Below are 9,520 nucleotides of genomic sequence, written 5' to 3'. Positions count from 1 at the left end.
CTGTACTTTTCCACGGGCCACCCCAATGAAGCTATCAAGTGCTGTCCCGGTGTTTGGAGGCCGTACGGGTCTGGATGGGGAGAAACAGGCTCAAGCTCAATCCCTCCAAGACTGAGTGGCTGTGGATGCCGGCATCCCGGTACAGTCAGCTGAGTCCTCGGCTGACTGTTGGGGGCGAGTCATTGGCCCCGATGGAGAGGGTGCGCAATCTGGGCGTTCTCCTGGATGAACGGCTGTCTTTTGAAGACCATTTGACGGCCGTCTCCAGGAGAGCTTTTCACCAGGTTCGCCTGGTGCGCCAGTTGCGCCCCTTTCTAGACCGGGATGCCTTATGCACGGTCACTCACGCCCTCGTGACGTCTCGCCTGGATTACTGCAATGCTCTCTACATGGGGCTCCCCTTGAGGGGCATCCGGAGGCTTCAGTTGGTCCAGAATGCGGCTGCGCGGGTGATAGAGGGAGCCCCTCGGGGCTCCCGTGTTACACCTATCCTGCGCAGACTGCACTGGCTACCTGTGGCCTTCCGGGTGCGCTTCAAGGTGTTGGTGACAATCTTTAAAGCGCTCCATGGCATAGGGCCGGGCTATTTACGGGACCGCCTACTGCTTCCAAATACCTCTCACCGACCCGTGCGCTCCCACAGAGAGGGACTCCTCAGGGTGCCGTCAGCTAGGCAGTGCCGTCTGGCGACACCCAGGGGAAGGGCCTTCTCTGTGGGGGCTCCCACCCTCTGGAACGAACTCCCCCCAGGACTTCGTCAACTTCCGGACCTCCGAACCTTTCGTCGCGAGCTTAAAACGCACTTATTCATCTGCGCGGGACTGGATTAGATTTTAAAGTTATTGGTTTTAAGGGGTTTTTTATTATTTATATTGTTTTTAAATTAGGCAATAGAATAAGTTTTTTAATTGTTGTTTTTTAATTTGTATTTATATGTATTTTAACTGCCTGTGAACCGCCCTGAGTTCTTAGGGAGATAGGGCGGTATATAAATTTGAAAAATAAAATAAAATAATAAATAAATAAGATTTACAAATTGTCCTCAACTTAACAACAGTTCATTTAGCGACCATTCGATTCAATGGCACTAAAAAAAGTGACCATTTTTTCGCACTGTAGGAAGCCACCACCCCCAGAGGTGGCTTTCACCAGGTTCTGACCAGTTCTGGAGAACCGGTAGCGGAAATTTTGAGTAGTTCGGAGAACCGGTAGTAAAAATTCTGACTGGTCCCGCCCCCATCTATTCTCTGCCTCCTGAGTCCCAGCTGATCGGAAGGTAATGGGGATTTTGCAGTAACCTTCCCCTGGAGTGGGGTGGGAATGGAGATTTTACAGTATCTTTCCCCTGCCAAACCCACCAAGCCCACCAACCCACATAACCAGTAGCAAAAAAAATTGAAACCCACCACTGCCAACCTCCACCCCTAGAAGAATGAAATATTTTGAGGAATATTAAAAAAAGACAGGACAAAATATTTCCCCTAAAAGAGAAATAAAAAATCTTAAGGGAGACAGAAACTCAGAGCCCCAGCTCCCTGCCTCCAAGCAGATACTGAGCTCGGGCAGCTTTTAGAAATGCAGATTTGGTAATCCATTACTCTCTGCAGCAAAGTCTGAACAAAGGCAGATTAGCCCTCACCCAAGAGCCAACATAGGGCAAAACCATTAAGCCATTAATAGAAATTATTGCATCGCCCTCCAAACTTCAACCAAACCTGGAAGTTCAGAAAAAACAGCTAGGATTTGTATTTTGCCTATACAGCCAGCTATGGCCCCCGCATGGCCCCATGGGAGTCTGATAATAGCCAATAGAATACATGTTCTTGCACAGGAACAGGAAGCTCAAGTACAAAGCCCAAGAGAAGGTATAAAAAACTCCTCACTCTCAACTCCATGTGGTTCTGCTTCATCATTGAACCAACTTTCCAATCAGCCTCCATGTTTCCATTGTCTTTCTCCTGGCTTGGAACTGAACCAGATGGATATCTCTTCCCACAATACTTATGGGAATCAGCATCATGGTCACAAAATCAAAATTCAGACACTTGGCAACTAGCTCAAATTTATGACAGTTGCAATGTCCCAGATCACTTTTTGCAACTTTCTGACAAAGAAAGTTAATGGAGATCCCAGATTCACTTAACAATATGGTACTAACTGAACAACTGCAGTGATTCACTTAACAATATGGTACTAACTGAACAACTGCAGTGATTCACTCAACAGTGGTGGCAAGAAAGGATGTAAAAATAGGGCAAAACCATTAAGCCATTAATAGAAATTATTGCATCGCCCTCCAAACTTCAACCAAACCTGGAAGTTCAGAAAAAACAGCTAGGATTTGTATTTTGCCTATACAGCCAGCTATGGCCCCCGCATGGCCCCATGGGAGTCTGATAATAGCCAATAGAATACATGTTCTTGCACAGGAACAGGAAGCTCAAGTACAAAGCCCAAGAGAAGGTATAAAAAACTCCTCACTCTCAACTCCATGTGGTTCTGCTTCATCATTGAACCAACTTTCCAATCAGCCTCCATGTTTCCATTGTCTTTCTCCTGGCTTGGAACTGAACCAGATGGATATCTCTTCCCACAATACTTATGGGAATCAGCATCATGGTCACAAAATCAAAATTCAGACACTTGGCAACTAGCTCAAATTTATGACAGTTGCAATGTCCCAGATCACTTTTTGCAACTTTCTGACAAAGAAAGTTAATGGAGATCCCAGATTCACTTAACAATATGGTACTAACTGAACAACTGCAGTGATTCACTCAACAGTGGTGGCAAGAAAGGATGTAAAAAATAGGGCAAAACCATTAAGCCATAATAGGAATTATTGCATCACCCTCCAAACTTCAACCAAACCTGGAAGTTCAGAAAAACAGCTAGGATTTGTATTTTGCCTATACAGCCAGCTATGGCCCCCGCATGGCCCCATGGGAGTCTGACAATAGCCAATAGAATACATGTTCTTGCACAGGAACAGGAAGCTCAAGTACAAAGCCCAAGAGAAGGTATAAAAAACTCCTCACTCTCAACTCCATGTGGTTCTGCTTCATCATTGAACCAACTTTCCAATCAGCCTCCATGTTTCCATTGTCTTTCTCCTGGCTTGGAACTGAACCAGATGGATATCTCTTCCCACAATACTTATGGGAATCAGCATCATGGTCACAAGATCAAAATTCAGACACTTGGCAACTAGCTCAAATTTATGACAGTTGCAATGTCCCAGATCACTTTTTGCAACTTTCTGACAAAGAAAGTTAATGGAGATCCCAGATTCACTTAACAATATGGTACTAACTGAACAACTGCAGTGATTCACTCAACAGTGGTGGCAAGAAAGGATGTAAAAAATAGGGCAAAATTCACTCACCAACCGTCTCGCTTAGCAACAGAAATTTTGGGCTCAATTATGGTCATGAGTCCAGGACTAACTGTACTTAGAATGGGTTATCAATTGTTAGAGGGAAGAAGCTTAGACTCTGATGCTGACTAGACCAGGGGTGTCACGCTCGATCCCATCACGGGCCGCATCAGGAGTTTCTTTGCCCTTGGGGGGCGGGGTATGCATGGCCTGGTTGTTGCAGCTGACTGGGGGGGCGTGGCCAGGGCGGCAGGGGCCAGGCCTTTGCTGTCTTAGGGACGGCCCTGAAGGCCAACTCCATGGCCTATCCAGCCTGCGAACCACTTGTTTGACACAACTGGGCTAGGATCTCTATTGTGAGACAAGTTCCTTTGCTTGCATATACCACATTAGGCAACATTGGATGAGATGGAAGGTGCTACTTAAGTGAGAGAACCGAGTACCATTTTCACTATTTGAAGTATCACAGGATGTCCCTAATGACTGATTCTCTTAAATTACTTGATTCACAAGCTCTAGACCTTTGGATCTGAAATGCTAGTTCACAGGGGGCATGAGTTTGGATAGACTCCAGGAGATAGTGCAGGACGGGGAGGGGGAGGGGGGATCTGGCATGCTATGGTCCATGGGGTCGCAAAGAGTCAGACAGGACTTAGTGATTGAACAGTAGCAACTTTAAATAGTCAGTATCTTCCCCTCTCCCAGTTACCAAGGCTTTTTCACTGTTAATTTTCTGAGCTTTAAACTGTAAAATATAACTCAGTTGCTTGTATTTCTATAGCTGATGCTCCCTTTCAATTATAATGGCTCTTTAACCATGATCTTGAAATTGCTGCTATCATGCAAAATGGATTCAGTAACACTGTAAAGATCCATAAAGTTTTCAAAGGAATTTTGCAAAATCGCCAGTTCTGTGAGCACATATCTGTTAAAATATGTCCATATCAAATATTCATTGTGCAACATAATCAGGATTGATTGAATTAATGGCTGTGTGATGAATCACTCCCATATACTTTTCCCCAGCAAAACTAAAAAGAAATTTTAAACTTGTCCTCCACTATATAGAACATCTTCTTAATAAACACCACCATCTAGTGGATCTAAGAGTTTGCAATTTAAAATTCTAAGCCCACTTTTCCTATAATTGAGAGATGAAATGCATAAAAAATATTTTAGTTATGTCAAAGCAACATGGTATTTATGTTAATTTTTCCTGTCTTGTACGGTCTCTTGAATAACAGTCTCTTCAGTTTTTCAAACTTGAATGAATTGGGGTAGTATGTTACTCAACACTAAAATATCCGCACATTAAATCAGAGCACTATAGCATTTTCTATTTATATTCTCTTCCATTTTGTGTAAAACAGGTGCAGTGGATCGTGTTAGTGCCAGAATTCTTCCACACATATAGATTTCATTGCAATATTTCAATCCTAATGGAATTTACTATGTTGATACAATTATTTTACATATATCCTGGGTCTTTTGAAAGCATCTGTCAAAGTTGTCAATATGCAGCAGAATTGTGTCCTGAAAATGTCATGTATTCAGATTTTTATTTCTTTACCCCAGGCTATAAACACACATATTATCATATGTGTAAAAATCTAACCTCTTTGAAAACAGGTTTAAGTGTAGGATTGGATTTGAAATCTAAAATGGTTGCTTTCAAAATGCATGCTCCATATGGACACCATATTCTCAATTATTTGTACAGAACTTAGTACAGTGATGGTTAATCTTTTTGCCATTGCATGCCAGGAGGGGGATGCGGGAGGGTGTCACGTGTGCCCACACCCATAATTCTATGCATCCCACCCCCATGCATGCACACACATCCCCCCTGCTCGTTTAGGCCCGTTTTTCTCTCACACCTGGCTCCAGAGCCTTTCTAGGCCCTCTGGAGGCCAGAAATGGCCCGTTTGCCAACTTCCGGTGGGAGCTGAGCTCGCATGCCCACTGATATGGCTACGCGTGCCACCTGTGGCAAGCGTGCATAGGTTCGTCATCACGGACTTAGTACTTGAAAATCACTGGATTTAATGTAGAATATCCTGGTTGCCTCCAGGACCTAACTTATACTTGGATGCACATTTTATATCCTTCCACAACTCCTGATTTGTGTGAAAGGACTTGTTTCCATGCCTGGTTCTCATTAAGAACATTAAAAAGCGTAGAGAAAGTTAAGGAAAGAAGAAAAATTATCCTATCCTTCTTCTTTCCCATATAGTTTACAATGTATTTTTCCTTTAGGATTTCATACCTTGTAAACCGGGGGTAGTCAACCTTTTTATACCTACCGCCCACTTTTGTATCTGTGTTAGTAGTAAAATTTTCTAACCGGCCACCGGTTCCACAGTAATGCACCGTGTATTGTCATCTGCGCATGCCTCTCACGCATCATGGATTGGGTCTGGAGGGGGGGGCGCCAGCTACCAGCTCTGCTTGTCTGTTACAGCCAGATGGTGTGGGGGGAGAGGCGCGAGCTATTCTGGGATGAGTCTCTTTTGTTTGCAATCACACTATAGCGCCATTTAGTTTCACTTACATAACGTGAACTAAACTTATACGCGGGCGATACAAATAGTATATTTTCAGAAATTTAAATTGTCACGGGGAATTTTATGAAAACCTAATGAAAATGTTTTTAAATAATGCTATGAATTTTTTTAAAAAAGTCAATTAAATAAAAAAAAAGGAAAGTGCTTCAGTATTGGACAAAACCTCTACCGCCCACCATGAAAACTGGAACGCCCACTAGTGGGCGGTAGGGACCAGGTTGACTACCACTGTTGTAAACAATAGAGATAGTCTTCAACTTATGAACATTCATTTAGTGACTGTTACAATGGCACTGCAAAAAGTGACTTAGGGCTGACTTGCTCTTATAACCATCATAGTATCTCATCAGATACATGATCAAAATTTGGACACTTGGCAACCGACATGATAGATGCAGAGTCCTGGGGTCACATGATGGCCATTTGCAATTTTGCCAGCCAACTTCATAAAGGCAAAGTCAATGGGGGAAGCTACATTTGCTGAATGACCAGTGATTCACTTAAAACAACCACAGCAAAAAAGATAATAAAATTGGGCGCATATCACTTAATGATACCCTCACTTAGCAACAGAGATTCCAGTCCCAACTCTGGTTGTTAGTCAAGAACTATCTGTATATTAGCTATAATAATAAAAGGAAGAATAGAATACACATAATGAGCCATGGTGGCGCATTGGGAAAAATGCAGTATTGAAAGCTAATTCTGCCAACCGCCAGCAGTTAAATTCTCACCAGCTCAAGGTTGACTCAGCCTTCCCCCCTTCTGAGGTGGGTAAAATGAAGACCCAGATAATTAGGGGTAATATGCTGACTCTGTAAACCACTTAGAAATGGCTGTAAAGCACTGTGAAGCGGTATGTAAGTATAAGTGCTGTTGCTATTGCAAGTTTATATCATTCTTCCATACTTATTGATATAGTTAGTTAGTTTATTTCTCTCAATTTTATATGAGTTGGCTTCCTACAGCACATATATAGTTAGTAACAAAATCACAATAGAAGATTTAAAGACAAGGCGGACATGTCCACTTTCTAAGGTAAATGGTGGCTGATGGACATAATGTAACATCTGCCTTTCTCTCTCTCTCTCTGCAACTGTTCAAACTTACAGTGGCATTGCATGATTTATGACCAATCCTCAAAGTTCTCTGCAAAGTTAATGGGGAAGCTGGCAGGGAAGGGCAAATACCCCCCCTCCTCCCAGTATTTCTTTGCTCACTCCTTCCCCCGTTGCTCACTCATTTCCACCAGCCCCCTCCTTCTCTGGACCTCCCTGCATTTGCATACTAGTATGTGCCCACCAGCGCCCTCCTGGGCTTGCTCAAATGCACTCATGCATGCATGAATTCTTCCACCTCTTTCCCTGGCCTGCCTGCACACTCACACACATTCACCCCACAGCCTCTTTCCCCAACTTTTTGAGCTTGCGCTACATTGTAGCACCCTCATTTTGTGCATAGCGTCTGCCGGACCTCTCACAGTCTCCTCTACACCTCTGCGGCATCCCCATGCTCTTTATCTGGGACTTCCTCCACTTCCTGTTTAATGACCTATTTGTCTTGGGATTATGACAACAATTGGGACTGCCTTGATTGCTGTTTGTAAGTAATGCAGCAACATGACATCACACTTTATGACACTACCAGTTAGAGGTGGCAATTCCAGTTCTAAATGCCATCTTATCTCAAGAACTACCTGTATCTCTGTGCTCTGAGAGATTAAAGAAGTTTAACTGTATAGCCTAGGGGTATCAAACTCGTGATGACACATCGTCACGTGATGTATCACAACTTTTTCCCCTTCGCTAAAACAGGGGTGGGCATGGCCAGCGCATGACACATCTGGCCCGTAGGCTGAGAGTTTGACATCCCTGGTATAGCCCATTTGAATATGAATAGCTTCCCACAAAACCAGGATCTGAAATGCTAAGAATATATAAAAGAATGTATGACCTTATCTCTTTCCAAACATATATTCTACTGGCCATAATAAAGCTGTCTTTTCGCCTTGCCTCCCATTATTTGGCATTGGGAAGGAACATAACGTATCTGTAAATATACTTTTATATTTATAAAAGTATATGACTGCTTTGTTGGCTAGTTATTTAACTGAAAATATTAATACCATGCTCTTCAGCCCTAAAATAATTTAACAGAGCAGCTAACAATTAAAATGAGGCAAAAATAATTAATCACATGCTGTAATGAAACAGGAGAACATTAGCAATAATGCTCGATGTTTAACTCACTTTGCAAAATCCAATTCATTTCAGGTAAAACAAATCCCAACACATGTTATGGTTGCAAACTAAATGCTTTGGAAAAGATGGGTATTTAATGCTTGCAGATTGTAACGGAGTAGAGTTCTCAACAACAAAAACACGTTTTCAATTTTCTAAACCAGTGATTCTTGAAGTACAGTTTACAAACAGTCAGTGATTTGTAAATGTCCACTCAATGGTCTGCCATAACCTTTACCACATTCATAGGCCAGAGCATGTTCACCAAGAGTTTCACCTGGTCATGCATGCCAACAGCTGTCAAGAACTTTTTTGGTGATTCAGCCCCACCCTTATATATGCTGTCTGTTAGCAAGAACCAGTTCGCCATTTCTGTCACATCTGTGAGTAACAACAATCCGCTGATGGAAGCCCATTTCATATCTGAATCTTTTAGTACCTTAGCCCAGGGGTCTGCAAACTTGGCTCTTTTAAGACTTGTGGACTTCAACTCCCAGAGTTCCACAGCCAGCTTTGCTGGCTGAGGAACTCTGGGAGTTGAAGTCCACAAGTTTTAAAAGAGCCAAGTTTGCAGACCTCTGCTTAGCCCCATCTGACCACATGCTCCAGTTCTCAGTTCATTCTCAAAGAATGGATCAGTGGTTGAAAATGATTTATTAAAGCCTGATAATACTAACACCAATGGGAATATACTACAGAGCAAACTGAAAGTCAGTTTGGTATAATGGTTAAGGCATTAGGTTAGGAACCGGGAGACTGTAGTTCAGGTCCTGCCATAGGCACAAAGGCAGCTGGGTGACTTTTCGTCAATCACTCTTTCTCAATCCTAGGAAGGAGGCAATTGCAAACCACTTCTGAAAACTTGCCAAGAAAACTGCAAGGACTTGTTAAGGAGGTTGTCCGTAGACAAGGGTGGCTTTAAGGCACCCAAATGAGAGTACTAGAATTCATAAAATTGTTCAATTGTGAAGGTCAGGTGCAAGTAACTAGGAACAGGAGTTAAGTGCAAAGCACTTTAAGTTTATTACCTGATGACTATACACAAGAATCTGATCTACTAATGGTCAAGGCAAATCGGTGCTAGGTAAGTCAATGGAATTCATGGGAAGGAGGTGGCTGGACTTAGGTGCCTTGTGAAAATGTAGCGACTCCAAACTTATGATACATTTGACCCGGAATTCAGGTTCTACCTGATCATCTCCTATAGTGAATAGATCACAAATATACAGATAGTCACTGGCTGAATGTGCAATATGCTGTGCTAAATGGAACGGTGAATGCATATAAATTATTCCAAAACAAGATCCCAATAGGAAATAGAATGATGCGGGATTAAAAGT

The sequence above is a fragment of the Ahaetulla prasina genome, chromosome 2 (assembly GCF_028640845.1).
Source record: "Ahaetulla prasina isolate Xishuangbanna chromosome 2, ASM2864084v1, whole genome shotgun sequence".
Taxonomy (NCBI): domain Eukaryota; kingdom Metazoa; phylum Chordata; class Lepidosauria; order Squamata; family Colubridae; genus Ahaetulla; species Ahaetulla prasina.
The sequence above is the reverse complement of the archived record's forward strand: the minus strand, read 5'-3'. Positions refer to the sequence as shown.